Source organism: Malaclemys terrapin, chromosome 19 (genome assembly GCF_027887155.1).
Source record: "Malaclemys terrapin pileata isolate rMalTer1 chromosome 19, rMalTer1.hap1, whole genome shotgun sequence".
NCBI classification, from domain to species: Eukaryota; Metazoa; Chordata; order Testudines; family Emydidae; genus Malaclemys; species Malaclemys terrapin.
The window spans coordinates 17,278,088-17,299,787 of NC_071523.1; the positions used below are offsets into that span (position 1 = coordinate 17,278,088).

Sequence of the window (21,700 nt, forward strand, 5' to 3'; positions counted from 1 at the left end):
TCACCAGAATGTCAATCCAACCACCAATCTCCCTGCCGCTTATTCCGAACCTTCTATCTCAGCAGCACGGTCGTTTTCTCCACCCCAACCTGTCCATGCTTCACCTCAAGGCCTGGTTCCTACGTGGTTCTCCCAACGCGAATTAGATTGCTCCGAACAAGTTCAGGAGGTGCTCCTACATAGCAGAACGCAAGCTACTCGCAAGACCTATCTTCAAAAGTGGAAACGATTCACACATTGGTGTTCTGCCAAACATCTTTCTCCTACCTCGGTACCTCTTCCGTTTATATTGGACTATCTCTTGGGCCTTAAGCGATCCGGCCTTTCTTTCAGGTCCATCAGGGTCCATTTAGCTGCTATTACGACTTTCCACGACAAAATTGATGATACGTCTGTCTTTGCTCACGCTACTACGAAGCGTTTCCTCAAGGGCCTACAAACCTTATATCCAGACATTAAACAACCGACCACCCCCTGGGACCTTCATCTGGTACTGTCTGCCCTAACTCAGCAACCCTTCGAACCCCTAGCCACGTGCTCCCTTTTACACCTCTCCATGAAAACAGCGTTTCTAGTGGCAATTACTTCTGCCAGACGGGCAGGAGAAATAGCAGCTCTCATGGCTCATCCACCATATACGATATTTTTTAAAGACAAGGTTACCCTCAGATTGCATCCCAAATTTCTTCCAAAGGTTCACTCATCATTCCATATTAATGAACCCATACACCTCCCGACTTTTTTCCCGAAACCACATGCAAACTTCTTTGAAGCCTCAATGCATACACTAGATGTTCGCAGAGCCTTGTCATTCTATTTGGATAGAACCAAACCCTTTAGAACCTCCTCTAGACTTTTTGTCTCTGTTGCAGAGCGCTCCAAGGGCATGCCTATTTCTACCCAGAGACTCTCGAACTGGATCTCCCAGTGTATCCGACTGTGCTATCAGATGAAAGGGGTTGCACCTCCAGATGGCATTAGAACACACTCCACTAGATCTCTGGCTGCCTCCATCGCGTTCTTACGCAAAGTCCCCTTGGCTGACATTTGTAAAGCAGCCACCTGGTCATCTGACCATACTTTTGTTAAACACTATGCCCTTATTCAAGGCCCTTTATCTGACATACGCTTGGGCAGGGCGGTACTCTCGACGGCGTTCCTACCAGATCCGAAGTCCCTACCTCCTTAAGATACACTGCTTTTAAGTCACCTGTAGTGGAGCACCCACAGGGACATCTCTCGAAGAAGAAGAGGAGGTTACTCACCCTGTGCAGTAACTGACGTTCTTCGAGATGAGTGTCCCTGTGGGTGCTCCACTACCCACCCTCCTCCCCTCTACTTCGGAGTTGGGGGGCCTCTGTGGTAGAGAAGGAACTGAGGAGACCGGCCACGCATGCGTTCTATTACCCTAGAGTCACAGCGGGGGGGCAGATTCTGAGCATGCGTGGCCGCTATGAGTACTGCTGCAAAAATATCCGGGCGAAGGCGCAGGGACACACCAACACCTGTAGTGGAGCACCCACAGGGACACTCATCTCGAAGAACGTCAGTTACTGCACAGGGTGAGTAACCTCCTCTTCTGTATTTTTGTATATCAGTGCCTAAAGATATGTTGCTATGTCCTATTTAGGCAGCGCTAACTAACTGGCCTGGTTTTTTTAAGGTGCTGAGGTCCTCTTGTTTTCATAGGCATTCAAATTTGAAAATGTTGGCCTTTGCTCTTAGGGAGACTATTAGGATAGTAAATTGAGAAAATTAATGTTTGTACTCAATTCCTGTTGACATTTGTAATCTGTGGGAATTGTTTCATAAAGGATTACTTTATCTTTTTCTTATTCATTATTGTATTTAATAATGAAATTGCTTTCTGCATATTAGGTAACCATGAATTTAAGAAGAATTTAAATGGTCTCTCCACTTATCAGTATAATTAATCCCTTTGTCATTTATGTCACTTTTTGATACTTCAATTTGAAAATTGAGGGAGAAGTAGTATGACAGAATATAGTCAAGTAAAATGTCTATTGTCTTGATTTTATTTATTGACTTTAGTGCTGGTGAAAAGTTCCAGATTGACTGATGTTTTCTAATTATTCACTGAACAGGTTAAGTGCAGCAGGGGCAGTGTAAGCATCCCTAAATTACCCCATATGGAGCTTCGGTTTTGTTTTAGAAGAACCACTTGTACAGAATAGAACAGAGGTGTCAGTAGTGGTCATAATTTTGTGATGCAGTTGTCTGTTCCATCAGTAGTGGACAGATATCGCACATTTAGTTCACTTAAGCCGCTAAACAACAATCAGAATCTAACATGGGTTGCATATAACTCATTGAATGGAGAGGTCTAAAAGTGCACATACTATTTTACCATTGGTCTGGATTGTCTTGCTCCAGTCCTCCAGAGTTTGGTTTTCATACCATACTTTGTCTTCCAGACAAGCTATTCTTTAGGTGTGTGGTTAACTGGTCGGTTCGTAAATCTGAGGTTCTACTGTAGTAGGTAAAAATATTTTCAGATAATGTGGTTTTGAAGTTAATGGTATTCCTAACACTACATTTTCCAAATGCTTGTCAGAGCTGACATCTGTAGAGATGCGACTATATTCTCCTTCTTTAGTTAGTATTGCAAGTTGTATAATATTTAATTACTAATTCAGTTCAGCGCGTCTAGGACATTTAAACATCTTTCAAAAAGAACATTACCCTTTATCATGCTAAAACTTTTACCATATATCTAATGTCTAGCTATTATTATAATTTGGGCCTGGTCCCCACTATGTCCCCACTTCGGACTAAGGTACGCAAATTCAGCTACGTTAATAACGTAGCTGAATTCGAAGTACCTTAGTCCGAACTTACCGCGGGTCCAGACGCGGCACGGAGGCTCCCCCGTCGATGCCGCGTACTCCTCTCGCCGAGCTGGAGTACCGGCATCGACGGCGAGCACTTCCGGGATCGATCCCAGAACATCGATTGCCTGCCGCCGGACCCTCTGGTAAGTGAAGACGTACCCTTGGTTAAACAAATACATTTTGCGTGGAAAATAGTTACATGAATGTACCATAAAAAGCATGGCATTTTTATAGGCAGGCAGAGAACATTCATTATGTATTTAGAAGCTACAGATCAAGAAGTAGTGATAGTATCTTCATGTTTTAGTGGAAGTTAGTCAAAATACTCTCCTTCTGTGTAGCACTACTTATTTCATGACTGGTTGTGTGCCCAGCACCACAGAGGGACTCCATAACCTCTATAACAGTGAGTTTAACAATGTGAGCAGGAGTTAGGTAAGTCTACTTGGAGTCCTTTAAAAAAATTCAAAAAGAAAGCATACATACCAGGGGGATCAGCTCTGCAAACCCGCTGATGACAGTACTCACATGCACAAGGATTAGGATTCGCAGGATCTGCCATATGTGTACACTAACTACAGTAGAACCTCAGAGTTACAAACACCAGAGTTACAAACTGACCAGTCAACCATACACCTCATTTGGAACTGAAAGTACGCAATCAGGCAGCAGCAGAGACAAAAAAAGCAAATACAGTACTGTTAAACTACTAAAAAAAAAATAGTCACTTAGTCTCTCCTGTTTGTATAATAGTATGGCTCTTTAATATAGCAACAAGAGAAGAATTAACTTTAAAAAATAGGCAAATGTAATTGTAAAACTACTAAAATTACATCTGGCAGCAGTCTCCCATTTAATGTCTGAAATTACTTTAAACTTGCATTTGAAGTTGACTAGATTTAATAGTAATTGATTGTTTAAATAACATTTTAAAATTAATTCTCTCAAGGCACTGATATTAATTAACTGTAATCCATTCCTTTATGAACAGATTAAAAACAATTGAAGCACTTTTCCCTTTAAAAATCTTCATATTTGACCCCTTGTCAGGATTGGTTAATGTAACATACTTCTAAGTGACTTATCTTAAACGTAGACACACATACATGACTATTTAAATTCCACAAGTGTTCATAGCTATGTAGTATTCACTATGCTTTCTGCATAACATGCTGTCGGTGACAGTTGCAAAAACTGTACATTTACTAATAAGTCTTATAACTCTCTTCCTAATTTTTAGTAGCATCAGTGAAATGAAACCTGATTGTTTACTTCGGTGTTTCTCTTTAAAACCTTTATTTAGGGTTCTAGTAAACTAGAACCTGGAGTTGTAGGCTTTTGGCTCGACTTCATTAGCAGCTGTGGATCCTAAATATGTTTAGGACTGAAGAATATTCAGCCTCGTATAGGCTGAATGTTCACAGCTCGTGAACGTTTTGCTTCCTTCCATTTTGGTGTGTGAAAGATGGTTCATGTTTTATTATGGCTAAGTTGAGGTTTTGCTTAGCGATCCGTTGCACTGAATGAAGTGAAATACATTGGGAGTGCTCTTGAGGCATACTTGAGGCAACACAGCTACAACTGATTTTTTTTTTTTTTTAAAGGACAGATACCTGAGTGTGTGTTGGCTGCATCTAATTGTACTATGGAATGAAGAATAGAAAGACTCCAGACTTTGATTGTAACCTAGGATATTTGTTTCATTCCTTCTGTGACCTGACTGTGGTTGTTAGATTCATGATTTATTTTCTGTACTCTTACTTACCGTCTGAAAGCTAGGAACATATACTACTTAACATGTTTCTGAAATCCTTTGTCTTACTAGGTTTCCCATGCATCAGCTGCAGTGCAACTAATATTTTTAGCAGCAATACATTCCTGAAAATCCTGCTGTCTTCCATTTCTGATACTATTCAAGTGAGCATTTTTATTTGGAGACTGGGGTTTGCAGCCGAACATGGCAACAGGAGTAAAGGGACATATGGCACCAGTGCAGGAGGGGCTTTCTGTAGATGAGATGCTATTCCTGTTTTTGCTTGGCGTAGTGCTGTGATAACTGTGGCAGATCACCTTGGAGTGGCATGGAGCCATTTAAACAGAAGGGCATGAGTATGAGTAGCCAAGAGACCATGCATGAGAATTTGTGTGCGAAGGACAGGATTCACTCCCAGCAGGTCTGACGTGGTAGTCCGTTCATAACATTTAGGCCTGTGGGGAATAGGATATCAAACCACTATTATAGCGGAGTTGGATTAAATATTCTTCCCCCCCCCCCAAAAAAAAAAAAAAAAATCTGTATCTATTAATTTTTGGCACTGTTGAGTCAGAATTAGCTTTTTCTGGTGAGGTACAGTTTTATTGCTTTTTCGTTGTTAACTTCTGCCAATCTTTATGTAGCATTGCATTTTTTACATTTGTTGTCAACATCATGGTTTTTGATTGTTTACTGTATTTCTGACAAAGGTAAATATAATATTTGTTTTTATCACGATGTGTATTCACTGTGATTTTAGGGTCTGCTGGAAATAAAAAACGAAGTGAGGGCAACCTCATACCCAAAGACTAAGCCTTTCTAAATGTCAGTATTTATACAATTACATAGATGTGCTGAAACACTTTATTTATCCAGAAGAAACCATCCTGCCATAAAAATTGTAGTCTAAATTAGAATTTAATGTAAATGTGTATATCTTTTTAAAAATATTATGCCAAAATGCCTTACAAAATGTTAGTAATACAAGACAGCAAATCTAATACATTATCAGAAACACATAGTATAGTTACCACTTAGAGAGGGAGACAGCAAATAATAAGAAAAGAGAAGGTAAGATATGTTTTCCAGAGAAGAATTGAGAGTTGGAAGTGTTTCAGTTGGCAGGAGCTGTAGTTGAGAAGGCCTTTTCACCTATAGAAGCCAGGTTTGTTTACTTAAAAAAACAACAACAAAAAAACAGGGTACTTATATCAGACGAGGAGAGGGAGTAGAGAGGAGGTCTATGAGGTTGGCAGGAGGACAATTTTGAACTGTTTCATGAGATAAATGGGAGTCACTGGGATTGTTCATAAGTATTTTAAGGAGGAGATGACATACCTGTGCTGCTCAGTACATTTGAGAAAGCAGGCAGCAGCATTGCTTATGGACTGGAATATAGAGTGCTCCATCCTGGACAGGGCTACCCACTGAAGAGAGATTTGTGATAATCAAATTGAGAGATGGCTTTGGAAATTGGAACTGATTTCATTGAGTAAAAGAGAGGTAATGTTGGACTGATACTGCAATTCTTGCTAGCTATTTTTGACCAGCGCTTTGGGATCCTTAGCTCCACATTCTATTAGTCCGCAAAGCAGCACTGTAATTTCCATATTTGGGACATAAACTCATACAGTCTTCTGATCTGGAGATGAGTGCTGACTACTTGTATGGAATGTTTGCAGTGATCAAACAATTTAGTGATACAAAGATGAGTTCAAATAGTTTGCTGCTGTCTCTTGGTACTGTCTTTGCAATGGAATAGAAATTAACTGAAGTGTTTAACCTCTCACAAATGAATGTGCCACCTTTATGACCTTGTTAGTCATCATGACTACTGAAAACATGAATAGTCATACATGTATTTCTAATGATTACTGACTTTGCTTCCCCATCTCTGCTGAGGCATTCTAGCTGGCTCCAGTGCATAAACGTGATGGTTCAGTTGTATATCCTTGCTTACACATAATAAAAGAAAAAGACTGAGGTCATATCATAGCAGTTTGATTCCAGTAGCAAACTGCACTGAGCAGAATAGGTTTTATGTCATGTGAATGTAGTTATTCAGGAAATTATTACTGACAAATATTTAAAGAGATACAGCATAATTTAGCAAAAAGAACAGGAGTACTTGTGGCACCTTAGAGACTAACAAATTTATTAGAGCATAAGCTTTCGTGGACTACAGCCCACTTCTTCGGATGCATAGTCCACGAAAGCTTATGCTCTAATAAATTTGTTAGTCTCTAAGGTGCCACAAGTACTCCTGTTCTTTTTGCGGATACAGACTAACACGGCTGCTACTTTGAAACCTAGCATAATTTAGAGAACTCCAAAGCATGTGTGTACATAACAATCACTCAGCCTATCTTTATTTGTAGTATTAGAAAGACAAGGTCTTTCAAGTTAGAGAACTCTTGCAGGTCTGAGAAAGATACTCAGGTCTGGTCTACACTACACAGGTTGACTTAATTACGTCCGTGTGCACACTACATTGGCAGGACAATGTAAGTGCCCTACTATACCAACATCATAACTCCACTTCCATGGGAGGCATAGGGCAGTGGTCCCCAACCTTCCCCGTGGGGCGGGCGCCAGATGACCAGCCGCCGAGGACCGTGGCCACCGGACAAGCAGCCGCCGAAATGCCGCCGTGAAGTGGCAACGTCAAGAGGTGTCGCTGCCGAAATGCCACCGTGAAGCCGGCGGCCAGTAGGCGGGCGCACATGGATGCCCCAGTGAGTGCCATGGCGCCTGCAGGCACCGTGTTGAGGACCCCTGGTATAGGGCTTATGTCAGTGTAGTTAGAGCAACACAGTGTCTATGTAGATGCTGCATTACTTACTTCAACTGTTGGCTGTCTCTTCAATTTCACAGCTCCATTTGACAAGAGAGTCTGCTGCCCAGAGGCTCCCTGTTCAGGGAGGTGAGACTCCCATGCGGCTGCTCTCGGCTGGGAGCTGCATGGAGGGCTCTCAGCCTCCCTACGCTAGCCCACCCCCCTTCAGTCAGTGGAAGCGCTTCTGGTGAGGACACACGCTACCGACAGAAGGAGGGTAGTGTGGACATCAGCCACCAGAGGTCGACTTACGGTCAATGCAAGAATTACTAACATAAGTCGATTTTGGGCTGTGGTGTAGACATGCTGTTAGTCACAGCTAAGTACAAGGAGGAACAGATTGTTTAGCATAAGTAGTTTTAAAATTAAATAAATTAAATTAAATTAACACATATTCCAAGAGACCATTTAAGGTGAAGTTGCCCGTTAACACCTCTACAGTCATAAAACAAAAATGGGGGGGGGGGTTAATAGATTACAACAATCTAGTGTTTTTATTATGACCATGATTTTTAGTGTCTAGCAAAGTTATGAATTTAGGCTTTGAGGTTCGTCTTTTGAAGGTGATATGCATGTTTCCTTTGAGGCTGGGGACTGGGAGGTTAGCTGTGGAATGATTGTTTTGTGAAAAGTGTTTGCCCATGGGTGATAAGACAAAAACACCGTATCATTTTTCAGCTTGGGTTCATTTGACAGTACAGTGATTGGTTTTACCCACGTGGTTGTTGGGGCATATAGTGTGTTGGATGAGGTACACCACATCTTGTTATAGGCATGTATAGGACCAATTAATCTTGAAAGGTGTTGGGGGGGTTATTGATTATTTGTAGCAGCCCAGATATGTCTGTGGGTTTTGCATCTGCTCTGGCAGGATCTGGTGCTGGTTTGACTTGGTATGCCCTGGTCTGTGGAGAGCTTGCGTCTTATGTTGAGGTTGGGGGATTGTTTGAAGTCCAGCAGAGGGAGTTTGGTAAAGACTTCTTTCAGGATGTGGTCCCCATCAAGTGTAGGTTGTAATCCCATTTGCATTCCAGTTTGGGGTGATGGGTGACAACTAAGGGTGTGTGGTTGGAGGTTATTTTTTCCTCTATTGAAGCAGGTTCTCTCAAGGCATTTGAGTGACCCATTCCGTGATGCAATGTACTTCTCTGTTGGAGTCTGTTTGGTGAAGGTGATTTTAAGTGTTTTAAGGTGCATAAATCCTGAACTTTCTCTTTGGAACACAGAATATGGTGTGGCTGCAGATAACAGATTTCTTGGAGTGTTTGGTGTGGTTACTGAATCCAACAAGGTAAATAGGTTTCCTGTGTGCACTCCCCCCACCCCCATCCCCATCCCCCTGTAGCACATGGGAGCATCTGATGATTTCTTATTTGAGGTGGTCTGTTTGGAATATGTAAGGCGCTGGAGATCCCCTGTTTTTCTGAAGTCCTTCTGCAGGGCTGTTCAACACATTTAAAATTGTAATATTAGAGTCCACCGGAAATGTAAAGATTAATTTTCTCTTCATATACAGTTTGTGAGTGTTGGTTTTTAAATAAAGCTCACTTGTTTGTTCTTCAGCAAAACACTTTAAAAAAACAAACAAACTGAGCACTCTAAGTGTGCAGTTGGCAGGCAATATAATTTGCTCTTACATCATTGAATTAATCTCTGAGAAGTGATCTATTGTAACAGCTTTTCTCTGTTTAGTATTATGAGTTCGCATAATTTTTTTCATTTAAAAATACGTTTGAATTGCTAAAAGCATTTATAGTATTAAAATGGAGGAAAAAAACTTATTGACATACTGTTACAACTCATGTGGTACTTGGTGTAAACCAAATTTTTTAGACAGCTTCTGAATACTCGTACTTTGTTCCACAAAGCTTTTGCTTTGCTAAACTTTGTCAAAAGTAAACTTAATCTTTCTTCATATTTCTCACACTTATGTTGCTATTTATTTAAATAGCAAGCCTGTTTTCTTCTGAGTTTCTAGTCTCCCTGTTTACTTGAATCCTGCCTTTGCAAATAAGACTTAACCTCCATATCAGTAAGGTCCTGGGGACAAGTAGCTTGATAGCGGAGTCTTTCCAACAAACTTTTGGATTCCCGCCATTCCTTTGCTGCTGAAATGCTATAGAAATAACTGCTCCAGAAATATAGTGAAATTCTCCTCTTCACTCACTTCATTTGAAAGAGTATATGAGAGAGATTTCATGTAACTCTCAGACAAAAATTAAAACCCTAGAATACTTTGACTCTACTTAAATTGAAGTTATCTATCTGTCGTTTATACTCTTTACTAGTATCTTAATAGAGAAGTAAGGCATAATATTGTAGAACATATGACCCCTCAAAATGTCTTCTGTAAATGTGATAGTTTGGGGAGAACAGTGAGCCATCAGTTTCTCAAAACACTGTGAAAATAGTGTACGCATTTGTCATGTTTTGTTCTACATGTATTTTTCCCCCTTACAACTTTGTTTTTTCTATAAATAATTTTAAAAGGTGAAAGTAAAATATGAATAAATTGGAATAATGCCTTTGAAAAAGAATTATTAGTTAAACTTAAAGGTGCATTGTATATTGCCATTAATGATGCAGTTGCAGAACTTGGCAACAGAGGGGGGAATTGTACAACAGAGACAGTCAGAGAACTGTTCCACGCTATGGGGTATGTAGAGGCAGCTGGCTGCTTTAGATTTAGCATCTTTGCTTTTCGTGCAGTTTCAGTATTTTTATTTCTGTGGAAATCAAACTGAAAGGACGTAACCTCTTTGGAAAATAATGGCAGTAGTTATATTATAGTAAATGTATAACTAGGTTTTTTTTCCCCCCATATCCTCAAAAGCAAATTGGACTTTTAGAGCACAATGGGAAAAAATTCCCTGCACATCTAATCATGAGTTCGGAAGCTTTCTCTGGCAAGTGTGACTGGGCTTAAGACATCCATTTCTGCAGAATTTAAGTTTTGATTAAAGAAAATGATGATAATCCTTCTCATATAGTTGCAAAGATTAAACCTTCCAAAAGTGGCCTGAATGTAAAGCAATGCAGTGTGGTCTCACAGATTCTACAGACCGCTTCAGTCACTTCCTTGTTGCTCATAGCTTTATTAAAAAACAGAATGGTGAAATGAATGTCAGAACCTTGTTGGTAGCAGTGAAATTGTTAGAAATACTTTCCATTTAATGCTGCTGTTGCTGCTTAGGAAAGCTGTAAGTAGCATCAAATAGTGACAGGACCAGAGGCATTCACAGAGTGTGACCCATTAAAAAGGATGCTGGGGAAGAGTAAAATAGCAGACAACTTTTGTTTCTTCCTCCCATGCCCTGGCAGTGACCGAAAGGCTCTAGATAGAGGGAAGAGACAGAAATCTAATTTCCCTTTCTACCATGCAGGAAGATTCACATTTATCAGATCTGTACTAGCCAGGCCTCCAAGCAGTGTCCAGGTCAGCATTCTGTAAAACTAGTTCCCCTGCCCAGCAGCTGGGGAATGCAACTCCGTGCTCTATTTCTGCATCTACTAGCTACTACGTTTAGTTCCCCCATGAGGGTAGTCCTCTGAATTTTTGCAAGCCACGTTCTAGAAACACAAAACTACAGTGTAATTTCAAGCACTCTGAAACAAAAGATATACAATAGAGTAATTTAACTGGAATTGTTAATGGATTTTTGTTTTAATACGTTATGGACTTGGACTTTTGGCCATCTGATTTTGTGTCATGCCAGAATGACTTGTGACAGTATTCATCTGAAGTATGCATCCGAAGAAGTGGGCTGTAGTCCACGAAAGCTTATGCTCTAATAAATTTGTTAGTCTCTAAGGTGCCACAAGTACTCCTGTTCTTTTTGTGACAGTATATTTACTGTGATATTTAACTATAATACAGTAGGACATGCAGTTCATTTTTAAACACATTTTACTGATGAAAAAAAAAAAATCTATTAAATTAGAGGATCTCTGGCTTTGCAATAGCCGCCTTTTACTGGTACAGTAGAACTTGCCTGTCTAAACTTCAGGCTATAGAGTAAGGCCTATCTGTTCTCTCAGGTTTTGCCTGAAACGGGTGATTATGAAGTATGCATAGACTATATTTGGTGGGTGAGAGAGCTATATTTCCTCTAGACTGTCATCCTTATATTGGATAATATTTCATGTAGTAGCGTCATAGGTGATATTGCTTCTTTGAAATTATGTATTGTTACTTTATTTTGTACCTTTACTACATTTAGCTCTAACATTCACCTGTCTCTTATGGATTGAGATTAGGCAGTCAAATACCCATTGAGCCTCCTTTTGCTTAGCTTTGCAGAACTCACAAGAGCCATCGTATGATTGGTGACGCTATTTTGTTGCCCTCCTCTCAGGGATACCAGCATTTGACATGAAATATAGAAGGCTCAAAGAAGCTACAGGCTCTTAAAGCAGGAGGATAATCTATTGAGTCTGAATGAAAATTTAGCATATTAGTCTATCTCCGTGGAATTTTCTAGGAGGTTGAACTCTTATGAATTTGTGGAAGAAAATTTTCCATTCTCTCTGTTAGCTGCTTTTCAACTCTACTCCAAACCTGTAGACACCTGTGAATGGGAATGTTATGAAATTCTCTTATGCTTCTGCTATAGAAGAGCCTGGAAGTGAAGGCTTGACTTTACTATCCCCCTAATTAAGCAAAGAAGGATTTTGCCCTGGAATTAATGTGCCTGAGCCTAGAAGCAACAAAATCCAGAATTCCTCAAAAAATTAAATTGTGTCTATGCTGTGGGACAGATGAAGGAAGGAATTACTAGTCCTGTTCGTGCAACTAATGATTTCAACTAATGCAGTAATGGAAACATTAAAAAAAAATTAGAACAATTCAGTTCCTAGTGGGCTGGTATCCACGTCATAAAGATGTCATTACAGCTTGTTTTAATTGTCTGTCTCAGAAGAGGAACCAAGGATAATGTTTTCATTATTTTTAACTCTGTAAAGCATTTTGGGAACACACTTTGAATGAAAGAAGTTGAACCAAATGGATTTGTATTGTAGGCATTGAACTGGCATAGAGTTTGAATCTATGTCACTGCTCAACCCCCTGCTCTGCCCCAGGCCCTGGCCCCACTCCACCCCTTCCCCCAGGGCCCCTGCCCCTTCCCTCGAGCCTGCCATGCCCTCGCTCCTCCCCCTCCCCAACAGAGCCTCCTGCGCATGCAAAACAGTTGATTACAGCAGGCGGGAGACGCTGACTGGCGGGGCTGACGGTGGGTGGGAGGCGCTGGAGGGCGGGAGCTGATGAGGGGGCTGCTGATGTATTACTGTGGCTCTTTGGCAATGTACATTGGTAAATTTTGGCTCCTGCACATGCAAAACAGCTGATGGGGGGGCTGTGATGCTCGGAGTACCTTTTCCCATACCTGAAGAAGAGCCCTGTGTGGCTCGAAAGCTTGTCTCTCTAGCCAACAGAAGTTGGTCCAATAAAACATTACCTTATCCACCTCCTCTCTCTAATACCAGGGAGGGAGAGGAGTTATTTAAGTTGACCACCCATGTGGTCACAAGAACATATTGATACAAACTGGTCATCAACAAGTTTAGGTTTTAAATTAGATGAAAGTTTCTAACCCTCAGAGGAGTGAAGTTCTGGAACAGCCTTCAAAGGAGAGCAGAAGGGCCAAAAAACCTAATTGGCTTCAAGACTGAGCTTAATAAGTATCAGGGGGTAGCCGTGTTAGTCTGTATCTACAAAAACAACAAGGAGTCTGGTGGCACCTTAAAGACTAACAGATTTATTTGGGCATAAGCTTTCGGGGGTAAAAACCTCACATCTTCAGATGCATAGAGTGAAAGTTACAGATGCAGGCATTATATACTGACACATGGAGAGCAGGGAGTTACTTCGCAAGTAAATAAGTTCATGGAGGGGATTGTATGATGAGACTGCCTACAATGACATGTTGCCGATCTCCAGCTGCTAGCAGCAAATAACTCCCAGTGTCTGGTGATGGGACACTAGATGGGGAGGCTCTGAGTTACTACGGAGAATGTCTGTCTGGTGAGTCTTGCCCACATGCTCAGGGTCTAACTGATCACTGTATTTGGAGCTGGGAAGGAATTTTCCCTGGCTCAGATTGACAGAGACCCTGGCTGTTTTCGCCTCACTCTGCAACGTGGGGCACAGGTCACTTGCAGGTTTAAATAGTGTAAATGGTGGGTTCTCTGTAACTTGAAGTCTTTGAGGACTTCCCTAACCTCTGGCTGAGTTGCTGGTCTTTTACAGTAGTGGGTGGGCGAGGTTCTGTGGCCTGAAATGTTCAGGAGTCAGACTAGATCAGGGGTGGGCAAACTTTTTGGCCTGAGGGCCACATCTGGGTGTAGAAATTGTATGGCGGGCCATGAATTCTCACAAAATTGGGGGTTGGGGTGCGGGCTCTGGCTGGGGGATGAGGGCTCTGGGGTGTGGCCAGAAATGAGGAGTACAGGGTGCAGGAGTGGGCTCCAGGCTGGGGTTGGGATGCAGGGTGGGGCTGAGGATGAGGGGTTGGGGTTGCAGGAGGGTGCTCCAGGCTGGGACCGAGGGATTTGGAGGGCGGGAGGGGTATTGGGCTGGGGAAGGGGGTTGGGGTATGGGAGGGGGGTCAAGTGCAGGCTCTGGGGTTCACTTACCTCAAGCAGCTCCCAGAAGCAGTGGCATGTCCCCTCTTCGGCTCCTGCGCAGCCAGGTGGCTCTGCGCGCTGCCCTGTCCGCATGTGCCACCTCTGCAGTTTCTATTGGCTGTGGTTCCCAGCCAATGGGAGCTGCGGGGGTGGCACTTGGGGCAGGGGCAGCATGCGGAGCCCCCTGACTGCCCCTATGTGTAGGAGCGGGAAGAGGGACATGACACTGCTTCTGGGAGCCACGTGGAGTGAGGCAAGCCCTCAACCCCACTCCCCGGTTGGAGCAGGGCAAGCCCCGGAACCTGCTCCCCGGCAGGAGCTCGAGGGCCGGATTAAAACATCTGGAGGGCCAGATGTGGCCCCCCCCGGGCCGTAGTTTGCTCACCCCTGGACTAGATGATCATGGTAGTCCCTTCTGACCTTAAAGTCTGATTCTAATTGTTATGTCATCTGAATTATACTACGTTGATCTTCATACAATGACATTTTCTAGAAAGAATGTGCATAACTCTTCTCTGGATAATGATTTGTGTGCAGCAATCAAAAGTATCGGTGTTCAATTTGTAGCAACAAGGTAATATTTGTAAATTTCTAACAGGCTCTATAGTAGTTCAGCTCTTCACGATGATTTTTATATTTGGTCAAATAAATAATTGATTTGGAGCTATAGAAACAGAAGTTCAATAAAATGTAGGGACTGGCAAATGGACAGTATTGAACAAAAGGTGGCAAATACTGACCTAATGCACTGATAATTACTACTTTTCTTATGAGGAAAGTGTTACCTCTTTATAATTCAAGGACTAAATTTAGTCTTGGTGTGACAGTCCATTGACATACATGTTATTGTACTTGTTTATGCCACAGTTTAATTTGGCCCCTGATTTTTGTTTATACCATTTGGTGCCTATGTCTGGATATGGTAGTTGTGGTTTAGTGGTGTTCTGGAAGAAAGGTTTCAGAGTAACAGCCGTGTTAGTCTGTATCCGCAAAAAGAAGAATAGGAGTACTTGTGGCACCTTAGAGACTAACAAATTTATTAGAGCATAAGCTTTCGTGGACTACAGCCCACTTCTTCGGATGCAAGTGGGCTGTAGTCCACGAAAGCTTATGCTCTAATAAATTTGTTAGTCTCTAAGGTGCCACAAGTACTCCTATTCTTCTTTTTTCTGGAAGAAAGTCACTTGTAGTGTTCCATACAATTGTAATAAACCTCTTAATTTTATGAATAATTGACTTAGTGGGTATGGGTTAATTCCTTGATTTTTTTTTTTTTCTTTCACAAACTGTAAAGCTTGTTTGATTTCCAAAAGCCACACATCACATTTCTACAGTCCATCTGTTGGTTCCCTAATAAAGGCCTTTGTAGTAGTTGCCTCAAAAGTAATTTGTCTAGTTTGTGATTTCTGCCTCTTACTCAGTTCCTTTCAAAATGGATTCGTTCATCTGAAGTCGTGGATGTCAAGGCTTTAGTGTCATCGTTCTGTGGCAATGTTCCTTTCCCCTGCTGACACTATTCCCCCACCATAACCCCCTCCAATGGTGGCAGGGTGGAGGTATAAAAATTTGGTGGAGAGTTTTCATTTTGGATTTTTAACCGTCCCCACCAATAAATAGAACGCTGATGAGGTATTGTTGATAAATGGTTGATATCTACAGAAAAGCTTTTTGAAAGATAACTAAAATCTGTTTAATTATCAACATTTTCCTTCTCCCTTGTGCATTCAAACTGTCTTGTTCCAGCGCTGTTTAAAGTATAATTGTTAGACTGCTGGCATAGTGTGTTTGCTGCTCTAATAAGAGCATTAAAGTACTTAGTTTGAAGACAATGATGTCTTCAAGGATTATGAGTGTTGCAGATATTATGTAAATAGATGTGAGGGGAAAAATATAAAAGAAATTTTGGAAAATCCTTTCGTGATAACCCCTCTCTTCCTCCTCATGTGACACTATGCTATTTAATACTGCTTCTCTAATAAAAAATGATTAGGGGTATGGAATGGCTGCCATGTGAGGAGAGATTAATATGACTGGGACTTTTCGGCTTGGAAAAGAGACGACTAAGGGGGGTTATGATAGAGGTCTATAAAATCATGACTGGTGTGGAGAAAGTATATAAGGAAGTGTTATTTACTCCTTCTCATGACACAAGAACTAGGGGTCACCAAATGAAATTAATAGGCAGCAGGTTTAAAACAAACGAAAGAAAGTATTTCTTCACACAATGCACAGTCAACCTATGGAACGCCTTGCCAGAGGATGTTGTGAAGGCCAAGACTAAACAGGGTTCAAAAAAGATCTAGATAAATTCATGGAGTACAGTATAGGTCCATCAATGGCTATTAGCCAGGATGGGCAGGGATGGTGTCCCTAGCCTCTGTTTGCCAGTCAGGGAAAGGGCGACAGGGGATGGATCACTTTATGATTACCTGTTCATTCCCTCTGGGGCACCTGGCATTGGCCACTGTCAGAAGACAGGATACTGGGCCAGATGGACCTTTGGTCTGACCCAGTATGACCGTTCTTATGTTATGGCACCCCTGGAAAGCACATTTGTTCATGAACACAGGCAGAAATGCTTAGAATTATACTCCAAGGATTTTTCCTTAGGACGAGTGGACTGTGAAATGGATGAGGACGTGAAATCCCACATTTATAATCCCCGAGGGGGCCATTTCGGTCAGCAATATACATTTGACTGCATCTTGCCATTAGTGCATGACTTCCAGCTCTCATGCTTTATAGGCATTCTGTCTGTCTATATATTGATGCTTCATTTCACTTGATACACAAAGGGACACTGATTTTTCTGAAGCATTTAATGTTATCTCAGACTTGCTTGGGAAAATTGCTCATAGAGTGGGCAGTACAAATAGAGTATCAGAGAATAGACATACATTATCTCTGGAGTCCAAATTTTGAGTAAGGATTATAAGACACAAGGGCTCCATGGCCATATTAGACGAAAGATTTGTTCTCCGTCATTAGGTCTTGGGTGTATGCCCTAGGATTGCTCTTAGAGTAGGCAGTGCCTTTTTTAAATGTGTCTGTATAGCAGTGAGCACAGCATGGCCCTGATCCTGATTGGGGTTTCTGGAAACTACTGTAACTTAAATAATAAATAACCATCGTGCAGGTGGATTGGAAGATAGCAATGAAAATTGTTGACAAAACATTTGTCAGTGAAGCTGGGCCTGCAGCAAGAGGGCTAGCAATTGTGATGTTCAGTAAATGGGCATTCTTTCATCTATGTGGTCATCTTCAGCTAATCTCTCATGCTGCCCATCGGAAAGTAGACCCCAAGATATTCCTTTGCATTGTTTAATCTTTTCCCCCCAAATGGAAGTAAGAATCTGTTGCCTGGATCCTACTTCACTTCAGGTAGCAGCTTGGCAAGGGGGTCTTTGTGAAGGTTATCCAACTACGAACTAATGGAAACTCTCAGTTGACTGCCAGAGTTCAAGTGCAACTTAATTTATGCCTTCAATCAAGTATTTTTCCATATTATTTTCCTTCCATGAAATCTAAAAGGCTGCTGCTGCGAGGGACTAGACTGCTTGTTCCCTGTTCCTTAAAACTTGCTGTCTGCCATGTTTTTTAAAACTAGCTAACCTTCAAGATGTCCTCTAATGACCATAATTAACCTCCTGTATGAAGGTCAGTGAATTGTAACCTCTGTTAATTAATTTTCCTTTCTAGTACGATGAAAAGATGTTCTCCACCCTTATTTTGTCTTAGTGCCAAAGGTTGTGGTTTTTTTTTTTTTTGGCATTTAAAATGGTCAGCTGTCTTGAACCTTCTCCTTCCCCTCTTGTCACTTTGCCTCTGCTTGGGATATTTTCAATGTTGCCTACTCTAAGAAATCATGAGCTTGCCTCTTTGAAAATCACAGAGAGGTTGGGTCAGACTTTTGATTTTTGAAATTTGTGGAAAAGTCTCCTGAGGCTTTACGACGCAGTGTGGCGTCATTAGTTAACATGGAGAATGTGCTATCTGTTAACATGGTTGAGTTCTGTATGTTTCTTTCTTGGATCTGATTTTCTGTATTTAATAATCCGAGTAAATTCTAAGGAATTATCATCCTGTTATGGAAGCCTAAAAGTCCAACTAGTTGCAAAAGTGCAATTTAATCCATGCCTCATTTAACATAGATGGCAAACATTTAGTAATCCAGATGGGGTGACTCGGAGTGCATAGTTTCATATTTCTTTTGTAATAAGAGCTATATTTTAAGTGTAATTAGAACCAAATAATAGTACTTAGCACATACAGGACAGGGCTTTGCATAAGAACATAATATAAGAATGGTCATGCTGGGTCAGACCAATGGTTCATCTAGTCCAGAATCCAATCTTTTGATAGTGACCTGTGCTAAATGCTTCAAAGGGAATGAACAAAGCAGGGAAATTATCGAATGATCCATCTTGTGTCGTTCAGTCTCAGCTTTTGGCATCTTGCATACGTCCTCACACCTCTGTGAGGAACATGGTAGTAGCCCCATTTTTCAGATAGGGAAATAGAATCAGAGGTTGACTTGTTTAAGGCCACGCAATGAGTCAATGGCAGAGCCATTGAAAATCTGGACTTTCCAGTCCTGTCCTCTGTTCACCAGACCACACTACTTTAGTATAATATGATATGAAGGTCTGACATGGTTTAATATTTTCAATCAGGGAAGTGGTTGCTCCTTTGTTTATGAATTTCTTCAACATAGGAGGCATGGCAACACAAGTTGCTTATTAATTTATCAACCATTTAATATTCCTCCTGTCTGTGATAAGCTCGTGCTCAGAACACAGATGTAGTAAGTTGCCTCCATATGGTACTGTCTAATGAGTCAATTAGCTGACATGGAAAAAATCCTTGTGGTTAATTCTTTCTCTTGGTGGTGAGCCATCCTACAAGTGGTAGAGCAGTCTTTCACTGATACTTGATTATGGTATATATTCCAATTAGAGCAGAAAAGCAGTATTTAAGGATATATGTATTGTGGAAGTATTTCATAATTAGTGTAAGTATAGCTACATTCATTTTTTACAGAATAGGCTTGAATAAATTCATTGAACATTGTTTTGGGCTCATTAATTCTAACTACAGCCACATTTTGTTTATTTTTTGCTGCTGAGTCAAACTATTTCTCATCAAGGAACTGAGTGAAAAGGGATGGTTTACGACAGTCACTTATCTTTACATTCTCTTCACTGATCTAGTAGCTTGCTCTATTGCATCATTTGACATTGACATCCAAGTACTTGCAATACAGTACTCTTCACCCAGAAGACTAATTTATTTTCCTAGTTCTGAAGAATTTGATATTGTACCATACTTATCTGTGCCAATATTACTTTGAAAGAGCAAAGTCCTACTGTTTCCTTTTAAAAATGCTGAGCATACATTGATTATGCTAACAGGACAATATTTAATTACTACTTTTCTCTGGGGCTCTGTATTCAACTGATAGTATGATGCATTGCCCAGGAAGAACAAGATGTATTTCAGTAAGTGTGTTTTTTCCTTGTTAAAATCGAGGGTTTTTTTTTAATGCCTCCTTCATTTGTATTGTACAGTATTTTTTGCCATTTTTGTAAACAGTCTTCCCCCTTTAATACTATTTTGAAAATCTATTAATTGATTTTTGTCAAAAGGCTATAAATACCAAAAGGTGTATTAAAATACAAAGGCTAGGTCAAGAAAAACAATTACCATTTACTCCTGGGGGAATTCTGGGCTATTGCTCTGACGCAGAATCGGGGCCGGCCCACAACATTTTGGCACCTGAGGCGGGGAGCTCAAATGACGCCCTCATGCCCCCTCACTTGGGCCAAAACTTGGAAAGGTCTCAATTCTGCCTTCTTCCTGTTCTACTCCTCTCATGGTACTGCTCTGCTACCTACCCCAATAAAGGAGAACTAACAACCTAAAATGCCTTATTCAAAAATTTTAAGTAACACTTAACTTTCAAATGCCTGAACAACAAATGTAACTTTTCTTGTCTGCATAGTAAACACTGGCATTTTTATCTGTTTGAATAATCATAGTGGTGCTTTCCGTGCCTTCTTGGTTGCAAAGTTTTGAACTGCTTCCTGAAGGTCCACAGTCTGGGCCAGCTCATGCTCTACTGAGATGGTTGCAAGGCCGACCAGCCTCCCCTGTGTCATTGTGGAGCGTAGATGTGTTTTTATTAACTTCAGCTAGGAGAAGCTGTGTTCTCCACTGGCAACTGTTACAGGAAGTGTTAGAAGTATGGGCACAGCAATAAAAGCGTTTGGAAAGAGGGTGGTCATGTTATTTGTGCACATATATTCCAGAACAGCCTTTGGAGTTGATCCTGCTGAACTGTATCTTGAAAGGGCTTTCAGTTCATCGCCTAAATCACTCGCATCAATATCGCGCATGTCATCATGCGTCAACATTGTCTCTAGTGCCCTGCATTGCTGGTGTAGGTTTTCTTCAGGTATAGTGAGGAGTTTTGGAATATCATACAACATCCCAAAAATACTGCTGTGTTCCTTGAGCTGCATGAAACGTTCTTCAACTGACTGTATTGAACACTCTAGCACCTGGTTAAAGAATTCAACTTTGAATTGTTGTTTGGGGTCTCTTATGGAATTATCTCGTGCCTCGTAATCAAAATGTCATCGTCTTCAGTGACTCTTGTATTCTTGAAAGGGTGGGAAAATAGCTTCAGTGTGAAGTTCCTCTGCCAACTTGTGTGCACTCTTCAGAACATTTTGAAATCCCTCATCTGACTGGAAAGACTGTAGGTATGACTTTGCTTTGTTCAGTTGTTCCATTGCTCCAGATATATCAAGGTCAACACCTTGGAGTCTCTTGCTTACAACATTTATTTCAAACAGTATGTCATGCCACAACACTAAGCCTCACGGAATCACCAGAAATGTACATAACTTCAAATTTCTATTTCCCTCTGCTACTGTTCTCCCACGAATAGTTCCTGTCATAGCATTATCCTCCATAATGGCAACTATGGGATCATCTATCTTCCCAATTTGGTGTTTGATAGGCTTTATCGCCTCCGCTCAACGTTCCCATCATGTGGCACTCAGTGGTTTCAGTGTCAGGGAGGATGTTCCCAGATGTTGCTTCAAAATTTGCCATCAATGAGTTGATGCAGAGAAAAATACATAGATGCTTTGAATTACATAAAAAAATTCAGCAGCCTCACTAGAAGCTGATGCTGCATCACTGACCACCGAGTTCAATGAATGAGAACTGCATGGGACAAAAAAAAGCTCGAGGGTTTAACTCTCGGATCCATGTCTGCACTTCTCTGTTCTTTCCTCTCATGTTGACACCATTATTGTAGCCCTGACCTCTCATGTCAGGTATTGCAATTCCCATATCTTCCAGCTTTGTAAGAAGCACATTTGTCATACCAGCTCCTGTAGTATCATCAATGTCAATAAATTCTAGAAAATACTCTAACAGTCACCATTGCAGGGACATTTTCACTAGGTTCTGTTGTTGTTACAAAACACACCATTAAAGTCATTTGTTCCGTATGGCTGATGTCAGGTGTGCAGTCCAGAATAACAAGAGTAATATCTTGCTGAATTCAGATCTGCCACAATCTTCCGTTTGACTTTTGTTGCCAGTAACTGTATGATCTCATTT

The 21,700-nt window shown here is 41.1% G+C and overlaps 1 protein-coding gene across 4 annotated transcripts in view; it reads left to right on the top strand.

Moving 5' to 3' along the window:
• PRKCZ (protein kinase C zeta) overlaps window positions 1–21,700 on the top strand; it is a 158,890-nt gene that overhangs the window by 57,194 nt on the left and 79,996 nt on the right. The window lies entirely within an intron of this gene.